Genomic DNA, 13341 nt, shown 5'->3' on the forward strand with positions numbered 1-13341 from the left:
TGGATGGATATTACTAGATAAAGCATGTATCATATAGTTTCTTTTGGATTTTAAAATAATATATAAAGTTCCCAAGCGCGGGAAAATTTAAAACTTATCTCGTTGTAGTTCAATTACACTACTCCATATTTATGACAAGTTCATAGTAGAGAAAACATCATAAAAATTTATTACAAAATGCCTGAACTAAAACATAGTGAAAAATTCCCCATAGTCTGCCCCGCTCCGTCTCTATGCATCAACATGCTCACCTGGGTTCACATTTGCTCCTGTGTGACAAGTCACGCCATCATTGCTAAACACAAACAGAAAGGGTGAGATGAGAAAGAAAATAACACAATAAATAAATAATAGATTTAACCCTCACCCAATCACTCTCATTCATTTTTAATTCATCAATTACTTCCCACATTCTAACCGAATCTCATAACCTATATGAGAAATATCCATTCACCACCTTGGTCTTTAGGGATTATCATGCTTCCACGAACCTACCCGCTCGTGGTCCCACTCTATGGACCTCCCCGCCCGTAGTCCAACTCTACGAACCTGCCCGCTTGTAGTCCAACATGCGTGAACACCTACTATGAACCTCCCCTCGCATAGTAGCCTCAAGTGTGAACACAGATCATACGAACCTCCCCGCTCGTATCCCCACGCAAGAGTACAACAGATACGAACCTTCCTGCCCACATCAATCATGCATTTCCAACCTTCGTTACGAACCTCCTCGCTCGTAACTAGTCCATCATATCCCTGACCAAACCCTCAAGACCATCGATGGAAAACGCTACAAAACAATACATTGTCCACATGCTATTGCCTGGCGTTGCCTAGGCACCGCCGAATGAAGTTGCATTGCAGACCGCTTGGCAAAAACCTCTCGCCACCAGGCGCCAGGCACTTCCAGAAATAATAACACATATCCCATAATCAAATATTCATACATATAGGTATACATTCACAATTGAGACTATGCTGACACTTGAGGTTATCCAAAAGTTAATCATACTCAATAGTTTAAATAAATTCGCAATCATATCCCAATAAGGCATAATCTTTAACTTTTAGAAATTACACATTTTAATACTCATCGCATCAAACCCAGTGTAAACCACATAATAGTATTTAAATACTTTAAGTTTCCACCACTGCATATACATTATATACCTTGGTTACTTTTATAATTATTAAAATCTTATACCTTCCTTCCAAATAATAATAATGAAAAAAACTATAATGACATATTCCTTATGCACTGTCCTGATCTATAAAACTATTGAACCCGAATTTTTCTTTGCCCTCTACACGTAATAACTAAACTATCAAGCATCATGAACTAAAAATTTGCACTTTTTTTACAAATCCAAAACAAGCCATACTTATAAATTAAAGATAAACTTTAACTTTTATATACCTTATGCATTGTTTTAAAATTAAGTCAAACTTAATTAACGTGAATTAACAACACTCAGTATACTAAAATCCTACGGAATATATATACATCCTATTAATTATTGAAAACTAGGCAACCATGACTACGAATATAATAAAATAATATTTATATAATTGTGCCCATTGCCTTGCACTTTCACACACATAAAAAGTTTACCTGCCACATGACAACATATTCACTACATGTTATCCCACCTAAGATTTACATCCAATAATTAATATATATATATATATATATATATATATATATATATATAATTTTCATTATCCACACCTGACACTAAAAAAAATATAAATAAATTTTCTTTTCACTCCTAAACCCAACAACCCCAATTTTTCACCATTACCAAAAGATTATAACAATTTAAAATCCATAAGAAATCATTACAATCAAAACCCTATACGAATTTATGAAGTTTTAACTCTGATATACATAATATATGTAATAATACCGCAAACCTTAATATAATAAACAATCCCACAAAACTCCAAATTCATATAGCATGTAAAAGTGTTTTCCCGTCCTTCACATGAAATTCATGATTGATTTTTTTTAACATAATCCTTATCCTGGTTGAGGGAACGTAACAAGGAAGAGAAAAAAAAAAACATTGCTTTTGTGAGTGATAAGAAAAAATGAGTCAGCATTTGAATTTATGAAATTGTATAGATTCAAAAGCATATCAGTTGTTGCCGAATAAAATAGCATGTGCAATCAAATACCAAAATTAAAGAAAAACATATATTTTTGGTAAATTAATTCATGTTTGACAAACAAAGACAGAAGATGAGTCCAAGACATCATGGTATGCGATTTCTATCCAACAACCCCATTACACATATGTGACACTAACATAGAGGTATCATCACACAGATGAATAATCACAGAGATGAATAATCACACAGCAATTTCAGATACAAGCAAGTTAGCTCCCCTTACCTGGTTTCCTTACTCCTAGTGTACTCTCACTGATCCTTTCCCATCCCCAACGCTTCAACCTTTATTCCCACTTTGAAAACTCCTTTCTAGCACTCCTTTTTCTCTCCCTCAATTGTAAATTTCGTTTCCCTCTCCTTTCCTTGCTGTCACACTTTATGACTCTCTACTTTCTCACTCACTCTCTTCTCCCTCTCAATTTCCAGACCTCCAAAATAAATAAATAAAAATACTAAAACGAAAATTAATTAATAGCTAAGGTTAGTGGCCATTAACCTTTTACTCCCCAACAGTTGCCTCTATGTTGTTAGTGGCCATTTCCCTTGTTGTTATCCCCACATTTAACAAATCCTTGTTCCTTTCTTTTAAAGTTCTTAAACTTCCTTTTATCTCTAGTCATGTGCCTTGAACAACCACTGTCAAGATACCACATGGATTTCCTGGATTTAGAAGTCATCTGCAAAATAAGGAAACAATTTCTTTAGGTCCCCAACAACTTGTTTGGGTCCTTGGGGTTAGAAAAAAAATATCTACCTAACAATAGGCACCCAATAATACTTCCCATTTGGAACACCAAAATGTTTAATGTTGCACTTATTTGAAGTATGACCCTTTTTCATGTAATAAAAACAAGTAGCAGTACATGTATTCATAGAGTAAGCAGTTCCTTTTTCCACCCAGACTTTGTGAGTTCTTTTAGTTTTTTTTTCTTATTATAATTATGAGCATGCTTGTTCTTAGTTGAATTTTTCTTAAGAGTAAGTTTTTCAGAATTTTTATTTTCTAATGCATCTTCAAGATGTTTTTCCAAAATACATATATCAAACATGTAACTTTTACAGGAAGCACATTCAATAATTTCTTTTTCTTTGTTTTCTAAAGTTGAAATTTTATTCTTTAAAATTTCTTCTTCCTCAAGAGATTTTTCAAGTTTATTTTGTAAATCTTCAAACTCAGATTTTAATTTCCTGTGAACAATATCTAATTTACTAGATTTAACAAGCAATTGTTGAAATGCATCATAAAGATCATCATAATCATTTTCATTGCAAGTAGAGCTTACCTCACTGTCAGAGACATCATGATCAGCCATCAAACAAAACTTTGTTTCTTCCTCATCAGAGTTACTAGAGCTTGATGTACTTGAGGCATTATCTTCCCATGCTATGTATGCCTTTTTCTTAAAAAAAAGTTTGTCCTTCCTTTCTTCACTTTTCTTTGAATTTGGGCAATCAACCTTGACATGTCCAGTTTCTCCACATCCATAGCACTTGAAGTTTGAGGATGATCCTTGATTCTCCTTCTTATTGCTTTTGAATTGATTTTTACCTTTGGCCTTCATGAATTTTGTAAACTTTTTAATCATCAGACTTAGATTCTCATCATTTTCAAAATCTTCTTCTTCTTTGTGCTTTTTGCCTTTGATGACCTCAGACTTAAGGGCAATATTTTTCTTTCTTCCAAAATCTTCTTCACTTAATCTACCCAATTCAAGCTTGTGTTCCCTTAGTTTTCCAAATAGAGCCGCCATTGTCATCGTTGCAAGATTTTGTGACTCTGTGATGGCTGTCACCTTTGGCTGCCAAGTCTTGTTCAAGGATTTAAGAATTTTTATTTTTAATTCATCAGTGTCAAAAATTTTACCTAGACTTATGAGATGATTGACGATGTGTGTGAATCTTTTTTGCACATCATATATGGTTTCTCCTTGTTGCATACGAAACATTTCGTATTCTTGGATCAAGGAGTTCTTGCATGCCCTTTTTACATCGTTTGTTCCTTCATGAGTCACTCACAAAATTTCCCACATCTCACGTGCACTAGTGCAGACTGAAATCCTGTAAAACTCATCAAGGGTTAAAGTAGATGAAATAATATTTCTAGCTTTAACATCGTACTAAGCCCGTCTATTTTCATCTGCAGTCCATTGTGAAAATGGCTTTGGTTCATGCACTTCACTAACAACATTAACAGGCATAAATGAACCATTTAATACAGCATCCCAAATTCCCCTATCAACTGATTCTAGAAAAATTTGCATCCTAAATTTCCATAAAGGATAATTTTCACCAGTAAAAAGAGGAGGTATGTTGATAGGCGCACCCTCAGCAAAAGTTTGATTTTGTCCAAGAATTTTCGAAATTTTTTGAAAAACTATTGAAGCAAGCTCTGATACCAATTGTTGGTATGGCGCAGCGGAATGTTTAGTGTTTGGACAAAAACCAAGAGGGGGTGAATTGGTTTTTAATATTAAAATTAATACTTTAAAATTTTTATGAAATTTTACCGATTAATTTAAAAATTAGTTTCTTTAACAGCAATAGTAGACACAATAAAGAGATAGGGAAGAAGATTTAACACAAGTATTTATACTGGTTCAGACCAAAAGATCCTACGTCTAGTTGTTAATGTCTTCAAATAAAGAGATTAATTCAATCACTAAAAATATCATATTACAATCAAATAACAAGAAAATAGGGAAAAGAAAACACCTCTCTTGAAGACACAAGAGATGAACAACCTTTCTCTGAATCACACAAAGAACTTGACCTAGCTTTCCTAGCAACAACAACAAGACTCAATCTCCTAGAAACCCTCTCAGGAAAAGTTATCGCTCTACTCACACTAGGCTTTTCAAAGCTCTTTTAAGAACACTCAGAGAACTTCTTTGCAAACACAACACTAGCACTCTAGCTTCTCAAAAAGGTTTTTTCGAAGTTGAACTGCAGTTCTTTAAATAGGGCTTTCAAAAATTAGGTTAAAAACTGAACAAACATGTTCCAACTGCCAAGGATAATCGACTATCACTAAGGTATTCGATTATTCCAGTAGGTCTTCTAAAAACGAATTTTGAACAGGATAATCGATTATTCTAGGGGATAATCGATTATTCCAGTAGGATTTGGAAAAAAAAAAGTTTGCACATAGAATTGATTATCATCAGTGATAATCGATTATCACTGCATTTTTTTCAAAAAATGAGAGAACCTTGAGAGACGAAGTTTATGCTGCTGATTCTAAGTTAAGTGAAACTATTCTACAACAATACTTAATTTATTTTACAAGATAACTTTAAACATTTAACATTTTGTCTTCATTCTTGCTTGATCATCTCTCATTGCTTGATCATCATTCAAAATCTCTAGGCTTCCTTCTTTTGCCAACATATATGAAATATCATAGTACCAAAATGTCCTTTTTCCTCTAACATTATAATTAAAAACAAATTCCAAACCCAAAAAGGCCAGTTGCTTCCGTTATGGTTCCAAAATAATCACCATTAAAAAAAATGAAACCATATGCCTAATTAGTTCCTAATACACAAGAAATTTTAACCATCAAAATCGATCAAAAAGAATTAATTAAGCTCTTGCATTCTTAGGCATTCCGATGCCATTTTGAAACAAAAGACCACACAGAGCAGTGACTTCAAAACAATCAAATAAATTCTGCACTATAAAAAAAAAATTCTCCCACGCGATCATCATACCACACAAAATTTGAAAAGAAATAGTGGTTAACTTCCAATACACCAGAAACTTAATCTCAAACAAAAATGTATTTCACCACTTTCTCCATGGATTTATCCATTAAATAAAGTATCATCTTCAAGCACCACCAAAACAACAAGTTTTTACCATTCAACAAAAGATTTCAAACACGTTTCTTTACATAGAATCACACAATAGAAGGAATGTTAGCTCCCCTTACTTGGAAATCCCACCAAAAATGCTCCACTAATGTTCTTCCTTGCTCCCATATTGATCCCCCCTCTTGAGACCTTCTCCCAACCATCAACACTCTCCTCACTCGATTCCTTAGGGTTCTAAAAAATTTCCTTGTTGGCAGCCACACGAAATTTACCTAGTTCCTCTCACTTTTCAACCCTAAAAATAATTTTAAAAAAATAAAACGAAATTAAATTAGGACCCTCTCCTTAAAGTCTCATAACTCCTTTGTTTGTGTTCAGATTCGTAGAACTCACCTCTAACTCTTCGCTACTCAAATTCGTCACCAAAGCAAAAATAAAATACTATGATTTTTTCTCTATACAAGGTTCAAACTCATAACCACACCATTATCAATTCAATGCACAACCATTCCAACAATTCATGTTTCATAATAATTCATATACATCTAGGATTATATTATCACTCATCATGATCAAACATATTATTAAAATATTAAGCAATTAAAATAACACACAAATGTCATCCACAAGACTCGAACCTAAGTCCTTTCAAAAAAACCAAGTACTCTTAACTATGTGAGCTAGAACTATTCATATCATAAATCTCAGCATTAAATGTCATAAAGATTCCCACTACCCGTATTTACTAAATAATTATTTATTTAATTATTTAAATTTCTTGGGTCTTACATGTTGTGCAACCTAAGCATAACTTTTCGCTAAACAAGAAACATAATCTTTCAATTACACAATTTCTTACATAACCAAACTTACTTCTTGAAACCTATGAGAAGCAACCTACCTCTACAACACCCTATTGCAACTTGGACATCCACAATCACAAAACATAATACAAAACAAGACAAGAAATAATCAAACCTAAAAAACTCTCCCTAACTTTCTCAACATACATGATCTTGAGGAAAGAATCAATGTGTGTGAGCAATCACTGCCTCACACATTAACAAACACTTCCAAATCAAAGAACAATGGTTTCTCAATAGGAAAGTGCTTCACAGAATTGCTAAAAGTGTTTTTCAAAAATTGCACCTTCGTTGTGCCAAAATTCTTATTTAAAAGACATGTTGACCGACATATTTACTTGGTTAACTTTAACTAATAATCGATTGATTTCACTTAACTAGTAAAATCAATTAATTGTCAAATAATTCAATCGATTAATATGTTCATCACATATCCAGTTTGGATGATACAATTAATTTGTTAAAGCTCATTTTAACATATTAGCATATCCCATTACATTTACATGAACCCATATACAATTGAATCACTAACAAGTCTTCTACCATTAATCTTCAAGATGCCTTCAAGTGATGCTTATGGATTCATCAAATCAAATCTTCATAGATTCTTCATGATAGTAGTTAAGAAGTTAAAATATATTAGTTTATAGAAATTTTTATCTTTTTGAAACTTTGTTTACAAGATTAGTTAGTTATTTTTAGAACTTCCATATTTTTATATCATTTGAACTGTTTGAAGTAGCAATGTGAATCTGTTTGTGATATTTTTCTTTGAAGGATTGTGGTATTTAGTATATTGCATTTCTAGTATTTAAAAAGAAAAAAACTTTTAACGACGATTTAGTACAAACTTTCGTTATTTTTTCCTCTTTTTTATTTTATTTTTTATTATTTCTTTTTAACGATAATTGTTACGAACTATCGTGTTTTTCTTTAATTTTTTTACAACGGTTGTAATAGTATCGTCGTTGTTTTTCATTTATTTAGTGATGATTTGGAATTGCCATGAATTCTTCTTACTTTTGACGACGACTCATATAGCGAAGGTTGAAAAACCATCTTAATAAGCCTAATTTAACCATCGTTAAAAGTGTGTTTCGTAGTAAAGGAATGTCCACATTATTTTTTTTAAGAAATAAGGACTTAATTGAGTCAAAAATAAATATAGGAAAACAATTGGATGGTAGCCTTAAACATAGGGATCAAATTACCAATTAAGCCTTACAATTTATTTAACCTTTAACTCAACTCTTATAATATTTTTGCTTATTCTTTGTAATTTTATGTTATTATAAAGATTACATTTGTGATACTCTATTAAGTTTCTTAAAAGATATTGTGTACTAAACATGTTTATAAGATAAGAGCATCGAAAGTCTAAAAGCTTAGATTGCCTCAATGAAGTGTATAACTAGTATCCATTAGATTAGATCATTTAATAATGTTTTGCTCATTTAGTTTATATACTAACACTTATGTTGTTTTAACTTTTAGTTTACTTAGAAGTTCATAAGTGCTTTTAACTAACTCATAATTGTCTCATAAATCTCTTTACAAGAGGTTATACCTCTTTTCAAAAAGATGATGTGCTTTTGCATGATGTAATAAATGAGGCAATTCATTCATTTTATCTTATTTTGTGTGTTCTTTGTTCATTCATCTTTTATTGGTGTGATTTGCAACAATTATTGTAGTCATTCCTATGTTGTATGTGGGCTCATTCTAGGATGTGGTGCATAACAAATTGGCATTAGAGTTATTTTTTTCAATCTTTGCCTATTGTTGGTGATCTATATTCTTGAGAAGTTTGACGACAATAATAGTTCCAACCTATAAAGGATGAAGATGAGAGCTCTACTCATGGATCAAGATGAAAGTTTTGGTGAAGGAGTAAAGGGTGTGGGTATTGGTAGCAATATTTTGTACACACATTTATAACTTTATTATACAATGATTACACTTTCCATTTGTTTCATTTTCAATTTTTAGTTCATTTTCTTTTATTAGCGATATTGAGTTTGTTGGTAATAAAAGCTCTAATTTTATATTTTTAGCATATGACTTATGAATTATCTTTTGTTTATTTAAGGTTGAATGTTTTTCAATTGGGCCTTTGGTCCTGATAGAATCCCAAGTGAGGAAATCAGGTCAATAATTGCTTCAGTTTAAAGCCTATATCAGTACTAGTTGTACTCAAATATAGGGGAGAGGATAATTCATTTGTCTAATTTTAAAGGTATTATCTTTCCATTTTCTCTCTTTTATTGTGTTTTTTTTTGCTTGAATAATGGGAACTAAATACCTGAAGATCAATTCATGAAATCAAGATCAAACAACATAAATTGAGCTTTTTACATCAGTCGTTCTTTGTTGTGAGTTTGTTATTTTAGTCTCTAATTTCAATTTTTCTCTTTGTGATATGATTTTTCATTTGTGAAATTAGAATTCAAATTAGGAATCAATTGAATCTTGGTTCGATATATAATTACAAATTGGATCAAATTATATGAATATTTAATTTGAACAATCAATTTAGCCAATTGATTAAATAAGTTAATTGTTTAAACTGAGATTAATCTTTAAAGAACAATGATTTTTATAATGTTTAGTTCTTTGACCTCTAGTTGATCCAATTTCATTGTGTTAATTTTTTGTTTTAATTTTTAAATTTGTTTTTCAATTTACGTTTTATGTTTTTCAATCCTTTAACCCCCTATTTTAATTGGTACGAGAAAAATATTAAAGATTGACATGAGAAGGTTGTTTGGAATTCACCTTCTACTCATTATTTCACATGACAAGTGAAGCCTCTATTAGACATTAAGTACATAGTCTTTAAACTTATGTTGTACATAACAAAAATATTCTTTCAACTTATTTTTTTGTTGCAAGGAATGTTTCTATCTTCTGTATATTAAGATGATATGCTAAAGCACATGTCAAGATCAAGATCTCTTGTAATACAAGCTAAAGTTTTTTTTAATAACCATCCAACATTAGCTTATGTCAACTTTGATCTAGCTATTTGTAATGTACGATCTTCACTTGTACTTCATTTTGAGTAAAAAAGTTCTCTAACCTAGGGTTGATAAGTACTATCAACTATCAAGATGTTGTTTGGATAAGGGATTAATATTTAATGTTGCATATACCTCTTTTGATGCATCTATGTATTCTCTTCAATGGCTAGAAAAAGGATTTATAACGACTCTTTCTTATAAGCTTTATACAAAGCAACCTTTGAAGAAGAACAAAAAGAATAGAACAAATTGATAAGTGTTGAAACTCTACTAAAATCTTTCTATGCTCATAAAAGTTTTGTAAAGAACATTTTTTTATTCATATGTAAATTAAAAGAGTGTTGAATTCATTATAAGACATTGATCCTCTCTAGCAAGCAAAACCTTTGATTATTTAGATCATATATGTATACAAATCTTGTTTGTTTAGCTAAGAGTAGTTGTTGTTCAAATAATACTTTGTCATAGTTAGAATTGGATGTTGTCTAAGCTATACTTTGTCTTAGCCAAAAGTGATTTTTATCCAACAATATTTGATAAGATGGTTAGGAGTGGTTGAGATCCAAATAATACTTATATTTTTAGATATGAGTGATTATATTCTAAACAATAGTCGAGGTTTTAGCTAGGAGTGGTTACATATCCAAATAATACTAGGATTTTTATTTAGGAGTGTTTAGGTTTCAAATAATACTCGCTTCGTAATTTACAATTGTAGTCTACATAATGAAACTCAATTATTTGATTAATAACTAGGACCCGAGTCACTATTGTGGTTTCTTACTTTGGCTTTCCATCTATGCTTCCATGGATTCCAAACTTGCTTGGCTTGATATAAAGCGTCTTGTTTAAAATTTAGACTAAAATTTATGGAGATTAGTGGTCTAATTAGATTATAGTAACTAGAATCTAATTGTTCACAAGTGCAAGATCAATATGAAAAGTAAGTTAAAAACTAAAGAAGAGTTGCTTTTGTTAATGTAAAACAACTAAAATAATGGTTAAAATTAACATTATCACTCGACCCAACTCGACCTTGGTCAAATCGACCCAACTCTTTAACTCTACTCAACAACATTTTCTCTAAAAGGACCATAACCCCCATCCACTCTTCTCATATTTGTATCATTTTCAAAAGTAAAAATTGTCTTTCAGGATATATATCTCCTATATCTTTATCATTTTTTCTATCTCTTAGAAAATACTTTTGAACTCTTGTATATAACCATAATCACATACATAATAAATCTTATATCTTTTTAATAAAATGGTTTAAGGAATAACCATCATATATAACCCATTTATATTATAATAACCACTTTATAAATCTTTTAAATAGTGTTCCTTTGTGTGGATGACATTGTTTGCCTTGATTTGCACGGATGGATTTATGGGTTGTCCATTGTTCCTTTTGCCGCTGCAAAATTGCCAAGATTTCTCCACTACCAACTTCCTTTTTCCACTGCCAAGTTGTCAAGATTCCTGCACCTGAAGATTCTTGATAAGATTCCCATTTGAATTTGGTTGGGTGGTAGGGTTTGAAGTTTGCCATTAAATGGGGTGCTTTGTGCGTGTGTGATTGTGAAAGTTCCTGGAAGGATTGGAGCTGGACATTCCCATGCTTGTCTCTCATTCAAGTCCGAAGGTGAGTGGTGGTGTTATTTAATGGCAACATGCACCGGTGTGAGTGAAGTAGTGTATGAGTGTCAAGAATGGAAGAAGTTTTGGTATAGGTGTGTGAGTGAACCGGTTTTATGTGGGAAGATTGGGTGGTGTGTGTGAGGGGTTGCGCACCGGTTACATAACCAGTGCAGTGATGTGTGTGGCACCAGTTACGTAATCGGTGCTGGTGCAGTGTGAAGAGTAACATCGTTACGTAACCGGTGTTGTGCGTTGTGTAGTGTGTGTAATAATATTTATTTATATATCTATATATATAATAATTAATAATAATAAATATATATATATATATATATATATATATATATATATGTATAATGATTAAATACATATAATATTAATATTAAATTATATATATATATATATATATATATATATAAATATATATATATATATATAATTAAATAATAATAATAAATATAATATATATAGTAATTAAATATAACTATAAATTATAAAAATAATACATATAATAAATAATAATAATAATATACATTATTAATAATATTTCAAATAATAGTAATTATTATAAAAATAATAATAATTTAATGTAATTTATGTTTTTATTAAAATTTGTTGATGTTTTGGTACGGGTGTGTGAGTAAATCGATTTTGGATGAGAAGATTGGGTGGTGTGTGTGAGGGGTTGTGCACCGGTTACATAACCAGTGTAGTTATGTGTGTGGCACCGATTACGTAATTGTTGTTGTGTGTGTTGTGTAGTGTATGTGTAATAATATTTATTTATACAAATATAAATATAGATATATATATATATATATAATAATTAATAATATATATATATATAGATATAAATATGTATAATAATTAAATATATATATATATATATATAATATTAATATTAAATTATATATATAATTAAATAATAATATATATAGTAATTAAATATAACAATAAATTATAAAAATAATATATAAAATAATTATTAATAATATTAATTATTAATAATATTTCAAATAATAGTAATTGTTATAAAAATAATACCAATAATTTAATGTAATTTATGTTTTTATTATTTTTTATTAAAATTTATTAAATAATATTTTTTAAAATTTAATATTTTTAACTAATCAAAAAATCATTTCATATATTTTTTATCATTAAGGATATTTTAGTAATCTTCAAATTCTATCTATTAAATTTTTTTAATTTATCACATGACTCAAATTACTCACTAACTTTCACAAAATTCATCTCCAAATTCACTCACTTTACGCTTTAAATCCACTAAAAAAAACATACATATACATTTACTCAAATCCATCTTCACACTCTCCCCCAAATCCATCCTACTTAGGCTCTGTTCGTTTGATGAGATAGATTTGGAAAAGAGTGTGAAGATGAATTTGTGTGAATTTGAGGGGATGAATGTGTGTGTATTTTTTTTAAGTAGATTTAGAGGATAAAGTGAATGAAATTGAAGATAAATTTTATCGAAGTTAGTGAGTGATTTGATTGATATAATAGATTAAAAAAATTTGTAATAGATAAAATTTAAAATTTACAAAAATACCTTTCATAACAAAAATTTAATAAAATTATAATTAAATAAATTAAAAAGGTTAAAATTTAAGAATATTTTAATTATATAAATTATTATATATATATATATATAAATTAATAATTGTAACGTCTCATTTAATAAATAAACTTAATTAAATGAAACATCACGGTGATTAATATAAAGATCAAAGTCATCGAGTATATATGTCACTCCTTACAGTTATCCGAAATACTTGGAAAGGAAAAACTAAGGCACACCACGATGCCGTT

The sequence above is a fragment of the Vigna unguiculata genome, chromosome 8 (assembly GCF_004118075.2).
Source record: "Vigna unguiculata cultivar IT97K-499-35 chromosome 8, ASM411807v1, whole genome shotgun sequence".
NCBI classification, from domain to species: domain Eukaryota; kingdom Viridiplantae; phylum Streptophyta; class Magnoliopsida; order Fabales; family Fabaceae; genus Vigna; species Vigna unguiculata.